Here is a 12,277-nt window from a genome sequence, read left to right on the forward strand (position 1 = left end):
TAGATGGAAAGAAGAGAGAAAGAGGAGGTTCCTTCCCACCCACAACTCCCTACAGTACACCAGCCAGATGGAAAATCCCATTATCACAAGGCATCGTGGAGGATGTATACTAACGTGGAAGTTTTATAGGAAAGGATGAATGGTAAACATATTTTGACTATCAACCTCCACATGGTGTCAGTAGGACATATTTTAGTCTCTTCTGAAAAGAAGGAAGTTGATGTCAATATATATCATACCGTCATTCCTGATTTCAATAAAGCATTCATCCAACCGCGACTTAAAGGAGTTAACTGTCTTTTATCTCAGGAAAATCGAGTGGTAGTTCATACCCAAGATCTCTAACTCTACCGCTAAAGAAAAAAGAAAATAAATTGTCTGCGTTAGCAATACATCTTCTCTTTCAGTTCATGTTGCTGTTCTCTCTCTCTCTCTCTCTCTCTCTCTCTCTCTCTCTCTCTCTCTCCAGAAAAAGGGATCTTTTCCAAGTCTTGGATAATTGAGAAAACTTGTATCCCGTCTCCAGCCAGTCTATAATCTACTGGGGCAGAACAGTTCTGGGTCTGTAATTCTTTCCTTAAATAATTCATCGATGAACGACGCAACTGATTTTTCCTTTGCCTTGTTCTACTTTGTTCTATTTGTTCAACTTTCTATTTGTCTTTGATGAGGTTAGTTGATCAGAACAGTATTCTAACAGTAGTTTGACTTGGTCGTTAAAAAGAATAGTGCATTCATTCATTCATTATATAATCTATATTTCGAGCTATCACACGGGCCGTTTTCTTTATTACATGCGACTAGAGGTGTTACCGGGCTCCGCCTGCACGAAATTACACCGCAAGTGAAAAGTCACCTTTGGCGAGGCTGTATCACTGGGAGCCGAGGCTAGTCCAAGAACCTGTCACTCTAAAGGAGTCTCCATTTCCCTGCTACTGGAAGTTAGCGCAGCCATGGCTTGCAGGTGCCTTTAGGAAGGTCTTGGGTAACACCAGGACTCGTCCATAGAAAATGGTCCTGGGGTAATTATAGTTTGGGCTATTAATGATAACCACTCCAAGGTTATTTCATTATTTGTAAGTACCTTAATTGCTAACTGAACATTTAAAATTTGAGGTAAACTTTTTCTTGTTTCTGAATGTCTCTAAATTATCATTTATTTGTACTTGTGTTATAATCCCTAATGTTTATAACTTTCACGTATCCAGTTATCTACCCTGGTATACGTTTTGGTAAATCTATTCCTTTTTGAGTATATTATCTCTCATTATGAAGTAATATTTTTCCAGAGGTATACCATATCTCTTCTGCTATACCTATATCTAAAAGCTTATTCTTCAGTTTGCATTACCACTAACTCGTCTGCTAAGTTTAGTATCGTCACATTACCACTCTCCACAAATTGGAATTCTGCAGTGAACTTCAACATTGTTTTGGTCACTGCTACCCTGTTTTCTTTAACCTCCCGGTAGCCAATGAGGGCCCCTGCCCCTGTGGTGAGGGCCTCTGCGTCTGTGATGTGTCCCTGCGTGAGTGGTAGGGGCCACTGCGTCTGTGATGAGGGTCCCTCCGTCTGTGGTGAGGGCCTCTGCGTCTGTGGTGAGGTGTCCCTGCGCGTGTGGTTGGGGCCCCTGCGTCTGTGATGAGGGTCCCTCCGTCTGTGGTGAGGTGTCCCTGCGTCTGTGGTGAGGGGTCCCTGTGTCTGTGGTGGGGGTCCCTGTGTCTGTGGTGAGGTGTCCCTGCGTCTGTGGTGAGGGGCCCCTGCGTCTGTGGTGAGGTGTCCCTACGTCTGTGGTGAGGGGCCCCTGCGTCTGTGGTGAGGTGTCCCTGCGTCTGTGGTGAGGGGCCCCTGCGTCTGTGGTGAGGGGCCCCTGCGTCTGTGGTGAGGTGTCCCTGCGTCTGTGGTGAGGGCCCCTCCGTTGGTAGTGGGGGCCCCTGCATCTGTGGTGAGGGCCAGTTCTGATATCTCGTTGCCTCGCGTTGGGTCATGAATCACTCGATTTAGAAAACAATAAACAATCTATCAAAGTGATTAGTCTTGTTTCACACTTGGTCTCCTGTTGGGAAATCCTGATTAATGTTAGGGTTGTTACAATCTGGAATTATTGTTTCTTTCATCATTATATGATAAATCTAATTCCATTTGAGACTCGAACAATTGTTTTTCTCATATTCATCTATTCAGTATACATAGTCTTAGACATAGAATTAATGTCAATGTCTAAGTAAATTTGGATCTTCAATGACGCAGATGGGATTTCATTGCCTTAGCCACGTACCTTCCCAATGTAATTCATCTTGCCATGTACCTACGCAATGTAATCTATCTACTCACGTACCTTCCCAATGTAATTCATCTTGCCATGTACCTACGCAATGTAATCTATCTACTCACGTACCTTCCCAATGTAATTCACCTTGCCATGTACCTACGCAATGTAATCTATCTACTCGCGTACCTTCCCAATGTAATTCACTTGCCATGTGCCTACGCAATGTAATCTATCTACTCGCGTACCTTCCCAATGTAATTCATCTTGCCATGTACCTACGCAATGTAATCTATCTAGCCACGTACCTTCCCACTGTAATCCAACTGTACCGAGAACTTTTTATTCCAGTATCAATAATTCTTCTGATGAATCATTGCTGCTAACTATCCAGTTCCCTGTCATTCCAGTGGCACATGGTCGTTCCAGCAGGACATAACCAATTAACTCATTCTGGTTGAAGTGTACACTCCTTTTGGTTGGTATAGAAAACGTAGTTATACAGAAAATGGCGAGGCTCTGAGGTATAATTTTCTGTATCCCGGAAACATGTTCAATCGTATATATTTTTGACCTGTTCCTCACGGTTCATTTGACCTCCAGTGAGTTATCCCATGGGATCAGACCAGCCTCACCTGTGTGCCCCTCGGTGACCTCCCATGACCTAACCTCGTCTTCATCTGGTAGACACAGTCCATCGTTCGCTGACAAGATTGAGAACTGCGTTGGTGAATCCAGATGACTTGTTGCACCTTGCTTGAGGCACCAGGTTGAACTGGTTCGTCCCCTGCCAAACCGGACCATTCCAGCGTGCGAACCCGGCCAAATAGGACCCCATGGCTGCTGGGTATATATATATATATATATATATATATATATCCCCTAGACCAGTGTAATCTGTCCCTCGGCCCTACAGACACATTCGATTCTACGCCATTTATCTACCTTTGTCTTCTACCAACAACTACCTGGGGATTGTAGAATGAAGGGGGAAGGGGTGCTGAAGAGGGAGGAGGGGAAATGAGGGGGGAAAGGGAATGTGTGATGGAGGAGAGTGAGAGAGAGAAGGAAGGGCTAATGGAGAGAATAGGACGGGAGGGGTATTATGCAGATAGGCAAAAGGATGTGCGGAGGAAGAGGAGGATACGAGGGCAAAGGTGAAAAAAAAAGGGATGATAGTGAAGATGAAGAGCTAGGTTAGGACTGTGCAGGAACTGTGATGGGAAAAGGGGGTAAATGAGGGGAAGGAGAATGAGGTTTGAGAGTCCAGGATAAAGCAAGGAGAAAGGTTACAGGAGACGAGGGGAGAGCTTTGGAAAAATATTTACAACAGGCGGAGGAGCAGTGTGAGGGATCACAGTCAGTAGTGAGGGAGGCGGCAAGCCAGAGACTGACTGTAGTCGTCTGCACCCGCCAGCACGTACGTGCATGACTCCCTGAGAGACTTGCATGACGATCTTGTAACACGGAGTTGAGGGAGACGCCAGTCGTAGTCTGAGTAACTTGTTACCATGAACAATCCCAGGTAACTCATGAAAACTCACTGACATTTATAGAAATATAATCCAAAGATAATCATCAGTATTCCGAGGGCTGTAAATGTAATCCAAGATAATTATTATTTCGAGCGTTGTAAATATAATCCAAGATAATTATCAGTATTTCGAGGTCTGTAAATATAATCCAAGATAATTATCAGCACTTCCAGGGTTGTAAATATAATCCAAATATAATTATCAGCACTTCCAGGGTTGTAAATATAATCCAAAGATAATCATCAATATTTTGAGTTGTAAATATAATTCAAGATAATTATCAATATTTCGAGGGTATTAAACATAATCCAAGGTAATCAGTATTCCGAGGGTTGTAAATGTAATCCATGATAATCATCAGTATTCCGAGGGCTGTAAACACAAACGAAGATAATCATCAGTGTTTCGAGGGTTGTAAATATAATCCAAGATAATCACTATTCCGAGGGTTGTATGATTACCTTTGTAGACTGATTATAACATTTTCCAATGTGTTGTAGGACACAAAGGCGACCATGGTAGTGATGATGTAACAAGGTGAAAATTCTTTTGCCTCTTTCTTTCGGTTATACTCTAGGCAGAATACAGAGATTCTGTAGATCCACAGTCTTCAGGGCGGGCTGAATCTGAGAGAGAGAGAGAGAGAGAGAGAGTTAAATTCAAGGTGGCAGGGGTTTGGCCGAAGTGTGAGAGGAACAGTGCATATGTGGAAGGGAAGAGGAGCCTGGAAAGGGGAAGTTGGATAGAGAGGGAGGGAGAAGAGAGAGTGAGGAAGGTGAGGGTGAGGGGGAGTGGGTGAGGGATGGGGAGTGGGGGTGTGAAGTATCGAGTCTGGCACAGCGCCAGACACGCGGTGACAAGACCCAGGCCCTCCCTCTAAACCCTCCCTTCAGCTATAACTCCCTCCCCTCCCTTCTGCCTCCCTCCAAGCCTTCCCTTCACTCCTGCCTTCCTCCAAGCCTTCCCCTCACTCCTGCCTCCCTCCAAGCCTTCCCCTCACTCCTGACCACCTCCAAGCCCTCCCTTCACTCCTGGCCCCATTCAATTTCCTCCCTCACTCTTGCCCTGCTGGTATTACCCATTCCTCACCCCTGGCTCCCTCCTACGCCACCACTCACACCTCATAATTAATCATCAACCCGGATTATATTACACAACATAATCTTTAACGACATCTAATATAATCACTTGGTCATATATATGATAAATGAGATCCCAAAATGCCTTTACATGTTACGCCCTTCGATTTTCGAATAAAAGCTGTCGACAAGGTACCACGTGAAATATCTTATAGGTAGAATTCGACCTTACGCGAGAGGGAAACCGGATCTGGGTGCTGGTAGCGCCCTGGACTGCAGACAGGGAGCAACGATTGGTATTAAATGAGGAGACAATCCACTGGTGAGCGTGACGCCTGGCCAGTAACTCTCGAGGACCCAGCGTTCCCTTGCCTCATCTAGAGACCCATAACTCCACCATTGACCCATAGATGGCACTGTCGGTCGTCCCGCCAAAACGAGCCCTAAAGCCTCCAGTTACCCCATAGTTCAGGACGGGGGTACGTCCGTGCGTGGGCGTCTCATGTCGTCTTGCATCAGCGCCAGCGTTCTTTTACCCCGTGTTGAGTGAGGGTGTGCGCCTGGAAAGGACTATTAGGGAAAGGAACAGCATCTTTACACCGCTGTTCGTAAGTGGAGGAGGATGGGAAGAGAGATGTGTGGACAGAGGATCTGCGACCTCCCTTAAGCGAGGCGACGAGCGAAGAGGAGGAGGAGGAGGAGGAGAGTCTGTTGTTGGCGACATGGACAGGACACGGAATGGGGCACCTCTGCATGCCATCCCCATACACCTCAGTCTGGTCGGTGATGTATGTGTGTGTGTCATCTACATGTGGGGAAGGAGGAGGGAGGGAGGGAACAGTGGGACGCCAGGGTATATATATAACACTTCCTATGCGAATACCCCATGCAGAATGTGAGATCACGCCTTGGAAGACAAAAAGATTAAAGAAAAAAAAAGAATGCCAAGTTTATTCGACACAGCCCACCAGACCAAAACGGAGGTGGGTTTTTATATCTTTTATTCTTAAAAAGAGACAAAAGATAATGGATATGAGAGAATGCGATTCTCTTATGATACTCGGAGAAGGCTTGGGAGATAAAGGTTCGAAGTGATTAATTTATGGAGTGATCGGGAACATGGTAAATGAACGTCACTGTAAACATATGCTAAGTATTAATGCAGTGGAGTGAGATAAACAAAAACGGCGGACCAAAAGTAATTTTCGCTAAGCCATTATTATAAGTACGAGAAGATAATAACCTTTGGAGTGATTACTATGATAATTACAAGTACGAGAAGCTAATAACCTTGGGAGTGATTACTATGATAATTACAAGTACGAGAAGCTAATAACCTTGGAGTGATTACTATGATAATTACAAGTACGAGAAGCTAATAACCTTGGAGTGATTATCATAATTATGATTGTAATTATCAGTAATGACCTAAAATATGGGACACAATGCTTAACTGTACAATCACAAAAAGATAGGATTATGTGATTATCATAATTATGATGGTAATTATCAGTAATGACCTAAAATATAGGACATTGCTTAACTATGTAACCACAATGAACAGGATGTTCGGCTTTGTAGCCCAAAACACAGATTCTAAATAAAGTGCTTAATACTTCCTCTTTACAGCGTCCTGTGGCAGACCACGATCATATTTTCTATACAAGCTCAGACAACAAGGAGATTAACATAACTTTTCACCGTTATATTCCTTTATATCAGCTAGATCCAACGACCTCAAATAACTATAGGGATATAAAAAGGACGAAATATAATCAAAGAAAATGTACAAAAGTTCTCCTTTTTATCAGCTGGAGAAGAATAGAAAACGGGTTTGAATCGCCACCAGATGTTTAGTGTGGAGATTATCAGTACTTTTATACCAAGGTTAAACATAATACTTTACTGATAACATTTATCAGCATGAGACATCTTGAGACATAACCAATGTCTTTAAAGCATTGTATCTAACCTCTTTTTGTTTTGCGTCCGATCAGAGCCTCTCCTTGGGTTCTACCACCAAAACATTGGATGAGGGCACTTCTCTCGTTCCCACTTTCCTACAGAATTTCCACGGAAGTAAGCCCTTTATATAGCATGTGCTGCTCCAAACTAATGAGACGCAAATTTAGAAACGTGGCGTATTTCAAGATGACCTTACGCGTACTTTTTTTTTTTTTTTTTGGCGGGGATACCTAGTGAGCTTTGGACATTTGTACAAGTTCGAGTCACTGTGAACGAAAATGTACTTTTTTTAGATAAATCGCTGTAGTTATGTTTACATGTTCCCTTCGTCGTGCATCCCACAGCTCAATAATATAATCAGTAATAACTTACTTAATCAATTCTGATAATATAACCTCCATAAGAACATTTCAGCAACCTAATTCCTTTATAATAATTTCTTTATTCTGCTTTAGAGAGAGAGAGAGAGAGAGAGAGAGAGAGAGAGAGAGAGAATCACATATGTCTGTGTGTGTTTGTATCTATACCTCTGTTGAACCACCTCTCTCTCCTCTTCTCTGAAACCTTCAGTAAATCGTCATTTCTGGTATATATATCATCGCAAGCTGTAGATGGACTCAGCCCGTTTCTCTTGATTACTTACTTCAAACCCCAGGTGCCTCCTGCATCTTTATGGAGCGCCCGCAGAACCCTGGAAGCCCCAGGAGGGACCAGAGGCCATAAGGTGTTGTGCTGTTGTGTGTGCGTCTATGTGGGGAGTGTGTGGGGGAAATGAACGGGAAACATTTGGGTTCTTCCTTGTGGCACATGCATTGTAGTCATCAAAGGTACTGGGCTATGGCGAATCGGTGTTTGTAGTGTTGTGGCGATGGGTGATGTCCTAGGATTAGTCGGGAGAGAGTGTGACTCGTGTATGTCTGGGGAATGCAGTTTCAGATGGTGTAATGTCTGGTTGGGTGGTATTTGAGACTGAGGTGGAATGGCGGATGTTGAGTGTGTGTGTGTTCCCGTTGTGTTTGAAGATGAGGGATCTGTGAATAGAGGATGCTTAAGTGTGAGGCGGAGGTACTCGTCTTCTATTTGGGGTTGGCAGTTAGTTATGGAGTGAGTCAACTGGGCGAGGTTAGTGCTGGTGGAAAGAAGTGACTGCCGAGCAGGTTAAGGTCGGATTGTATCAAGTGGATTCTTGTCTAAATGTAGATGTTAAAAGTCTGTATATGCAAGGCAGCCAGTGACTGCTCCTTGAACGCTCCATTTTCTGTGGTTTCAAGTTTTGTTACATTGCTTCTGACAGAACGAGCGACCAGGTAAGTGAGACTCGGTTTAGGGTGGAGCGGAGGAACTGTTTGAAGAGGATGATATGAGGTTCGTTTTCTAGTCCAAATCTGATACCGGTATGTGTTTTGAGGGAGTTTTGTTTGTGTATCACTTTTGTGTTCAGGCTTTTGAGGTGGAGAGGGAATGTCGTGTGTGTATCATATGTAATGCCTAGAATAACTGGTGTTCCGTTCAGTGGGAATGATTGGCCATAAATGGTGACTGGAGGGTGTAACATGAAGGCGTATCTGTCTGGGGTTACGAAAGCGACTGAAAACTTCTGTGTACATACGGTCACTTTTGGGCAAAGGCCACAGTGACCGATACAGAGGCAACATTGTGGTGCGGGGAGTAACATAAGCTATGTGACCAGTGGCTTCACAGGCAATATTGTGGCCAGAAAATGAGAAAAATTGCACGACAAAACCTGACATCCGATCAGTGAATTAGCATATAAATAAAGAAAATAATATCTAAAGCTATTTTCACCCAAACAACGCCAGTTTTCCTACTACTGTATATATATATATATATATATATAACACGAATGTAGTGCAATGAGCGCGCGTTTTCATGGAAAGCATCATGGCCTTCAACAACAAGGATTCAAACCCCGTACCATTTGTGCTCAGTGGTTTGTGTAACCAGCTCCCGCACAAATGGTAAAGGGGTTCGAGTCCTAGGTGTAGGAGGGCATTGATTCCACTTTATCTCGCTTATATCGGCTTAACTTGTCCTCCCGTATGAACACGATTATAATATATGGCTTTCATCATCTACCCTCTAATGTTTTTTATGTTCCACATACCCTGTTCCTCTGAACTCCTGCCCCATCATTTGTTCATCATTTCTTCCTCCTAGTGAACTTATGGAAAAGTTCTAGATTATGTTCAACATTCTTTGTTCATCATCTTTTAATCTCACTCTACTCATCTCTTGCCCTCCTGTTCCTTGAAGCTGTTCTGCAGCTTATATTTTCTCCTGAGAAAAGAACAATTGTTCTTCTAGAACTACAAGTCTCATTTTTTCCTGTCCTTATGACTCAAAATCCTTAAGTTAATCATTGCATCACATCTCTTACCACAGATTTCAAAGGTCTCCCGGTACAAAGGCCCACCAGTACATAGGCCCACCAGTACATAGGCCTCCCGGTTCAAAGGTCTCCCGGTACATAGACCCCCAGTAGAAAGGCCTCCCGGTACAAAAGCCTACCGCTACGAAGGCCTCCCGGTACAAAGGCCTCCCGGTACAAAGGCCTCCCGGTACAAAGGCCTCCCGGTACAAAGGCCTCCCGGTACAAAGGCCTCCCGGTACAAAGGCCTCCCGGTAATCTTCTTATTTGGTTACCTAAAGAACCTGCTCATTTCCGACCCGGTAGTGAACCCCATCATTGTCTGACCCGGTACTGAGACAGTTTATCTTCTTGTCCGTCTTCTGTTCTGTCTGTCTGTCTGACCGTCTATCTGTCCCTCCTTGTCTGTCTGTCCCCTGTCTGTCTATCGGTTTCTCAAAATTCGATACAAAATTGGACCAAAGTCAAAAAGAAAAGAAGCACACACACACACACACACACACACACGCATTGAGGAAAATTGTTGCCACATTTACTTTGCAAAGGTTATCCCGGGTCCTGCGTCTACAGGTTATAATGACACAATCACCAATTTAAGATGTCAATTCGTGATAATGATTCTGGAGACCGTGAGCCATTATGACCCTTGTAATGATCACAGTGACCAGGTTAGGGGCTAGCGAGGTCATGACCTTTCCTCGCCCAGGGTCTAGACTGTGAAAATGGGGTGGTCTTAAACGCTGCTGACCTTAGCCAGACTTGCTGACCTGAATCCCATTATCATGAGGAGCAGAAGTGATAGTGGGGAATGGGGAGGGTTGACGATGGGGAGGAATGGGGAGTGTGAGAGTGGGGGAATGGTGAGTGTGAGAGTGGGGGAATGGTGAGTGTGAGAGTGGGGGAATGGTGAGTGTGAGAGTGGGGGAATGGTGGGTGTGAGAGTGGGGGAATGGGGAGTGTGAGAGTGGGGGAATGGGGAGTGTGAGAGTGGGAGGGAATGGTGAGTGTGAGAGTGGGGGAATGGGGAGTGTGAGAGTGGGGGAATGGGGAGTGTGAGAGTGGGAGGGAATGGTGAGTGTGAGAGTGGGGGGAATGGGGAGTGTGAGAGTGGGGGGAATGGGGAGTGTGAGAGTGGGGGAATGGTGAGTGTGAGAGTGGGGGAATGGTGAGTGTGAGAGTGGGGGAATGGTGAGTGTGAGAGTGGGGGAATGGTGAGTGTGAGAGTGGGGGAATGGTGAGTGTGAGAGTGGGGGAATGGTGAGTGTGAGAGTGGGGGAATGGTGAGTGTGAGAGTGGGGGAATGGTGAGTGGGGAATTGTGATGATTGACGGTGGGGAATGGGGAGAGAGTGGTGGAATGGGAAGAGTGAGGATTGGTGAGTGAGGAATGGTGAGTGTGAGTGAGGAATGGTGAGTGTGAGAGTTGGGAATTGCGAGAGAGGAAATGGCGGGTGAGTGAGGAAAGGTGAGTGTGAGAGAGGAACGGTGATGTGTGAGAGTGAGGAATGGTGACAGTGAGGGATGGTGAAAGTTAGAGAGGAACGGCGAGTGTGAGAAACGGTGAGAGTGAGGAACGGTGAGAGTACTACTAGTGTGTGGTAAGGGTGAGAGTGGAAGGTACTGGGAAAGCACAAATTTGTTAAGGTATCCAGTGTGGTAATCTTTCCCATTCACAACACAGCAGTGCATAGAAGACACACTCCCTTGTGTTCCTAGGACCGTATATCAACAGTGGAGATTTCCTAGCAACCGTATATCAACAGTGGAGATTTCCTAGCAACCGTATATCAACAGTGGAGATTTCCTAGGAACCGTATATCAACAGTGGAGATTCCTAGGAACCGTATATCAACAGTGGAGATTCCTAGGAACCGTATAGCAACAGTGGAGATTCCTAGGAACCGTATAGCAGCAGTGACAATGCTCAACAGCAGCTCTGCCAGCACACTTAACCAGGCACGTTTAACTCTGATGACGAGCGTCGCGGTCAGGTCAGGTCACAAGGTTAATCTACATTTCTTATCAAGGATGAGTCACATGACACATTCTCTCTCTCTCTCTCTCTCTCTCTCTCTCTCTCTCTCTCTCTCTCTCTCTCTCTCTCTCTCCTGTGGTGATGATAACATACAAAGGTGCGATAAGACATTTATAACATAGTGGGGACGATAAAAGCCCATATCACACCGCGGTATGGCAAAAACGTGGGAGTCATCGCACCCACTGATAAAGCAGGAGTGACCTGAGAGTGAGCAGTCACCCACTGCAGATAACGCAACGCAGGAAAATGGGATTTGGTCAAGACTTTGGAAACAGTCTCGAGAAAGCTGAATCATCGGATCCAGCTTATTGATAAGAAAGGGGATGGGTTCAAGATAAGCTGAAACATCTGATGCCATATACTTGGAAAAATAAAATACACACACATACACAGACAGGCAAACAGACACACACACACATTCATGTTTACACGAGATAACATGAATGAGAAGAAAGATATTCCAATCCACAATAGCTGTCAAATTACTATAATTCTCAACACATTTCCACGAAGAAAACAAGAGGCGGGTGTGTGTCATGACGTACACTGAAAACGGTTCTTGGATACCCCAGTTTTCAATGCGTAAAGCATGTACTAAAAGACATGACAAATACATCTCAATTTTCTTAAGCCGTAAACAAAGGTTCGAGTCAACAGAAATCGGTCATAACCTGATGGCAAATTAAGGGGGTAACTCTCACAAATTCATTTTACACGGTACAGTGTCGGAGGCATTTTATATGGCCATCTCTCGTATTGAGAATGACCCATCATTAGCCTTAAGGCAATTTCCTTAAGGCAATTTAATGAAAATCATGAGAAATATACGTTTCTAACCGAACCATGATGGTATTCGCTGGTCTACACCATCATCATTCCCGCCCCAAAACATACTACAGTGAGGAGCGACGCATGATATAGTGAGGAAAATATAGTGATCACCCTCGAGCGAACTTACGCAGCCACCACGCCAGCTCCCGCAGTCACCATTCACCACCATAC

General features: G+C 44.7%; 1 protein-coding gene and 1 long non-coding RNA gene across 3 annotated transcripts in view; one reads left to right on the plus strand and one right to left on the minus strand.

Annotated features, from left to right (window-relative positions):
• LOC139758498 (uncharacterized) overlaps nucleotides 1-12,277 on the plus strand; it is a 134,487-nt gene that overhangs the window by 111,492 nt on the left and 10,718 nt on the right. The window contains exon 3 of one of the 2 annotated variants that reach the window (XR_011714852.1): nucleotides 1,473-2,023. The exons of the other annotated variant lie outside the window; for it this stretch is intronic. This is a non-coding gene — a long non-coding RNA (uncharacterized lncRNA). Of the gene's footprint in view, nucleotides 1-1,472; nucleotides 2,024-12,277 lie in introns of those variants that run through there. 2 annotated transcript variants of the gene reach the window in all.
• Nucleotides 1-12,277, minus strand: part of LOC139758491 (probable G-protein coupled receptor B0563.6) — a 439,395-nt gene that overhangs the window by 79,206 nt on the left and 347,912 nt on the right. The gene's annotated exons all lie outside the window — the stretch shown is intronic.

The sequence above is a fragment of the Panulirus ornatus genome, chromosome 30, assembly GCF_036320965.1.
Source record: "Panulirus ornatus isolate Po-2019 chromosome 30, ASM3632096v1, whole genome shotgun sequence".
Classification (NCBI taxonomy): Eukaryota; Metazoa; Arthropoda; class Malacostraca; order Decapoda; family Palinuridae; genus Panulirus; species Panulirus ornatus.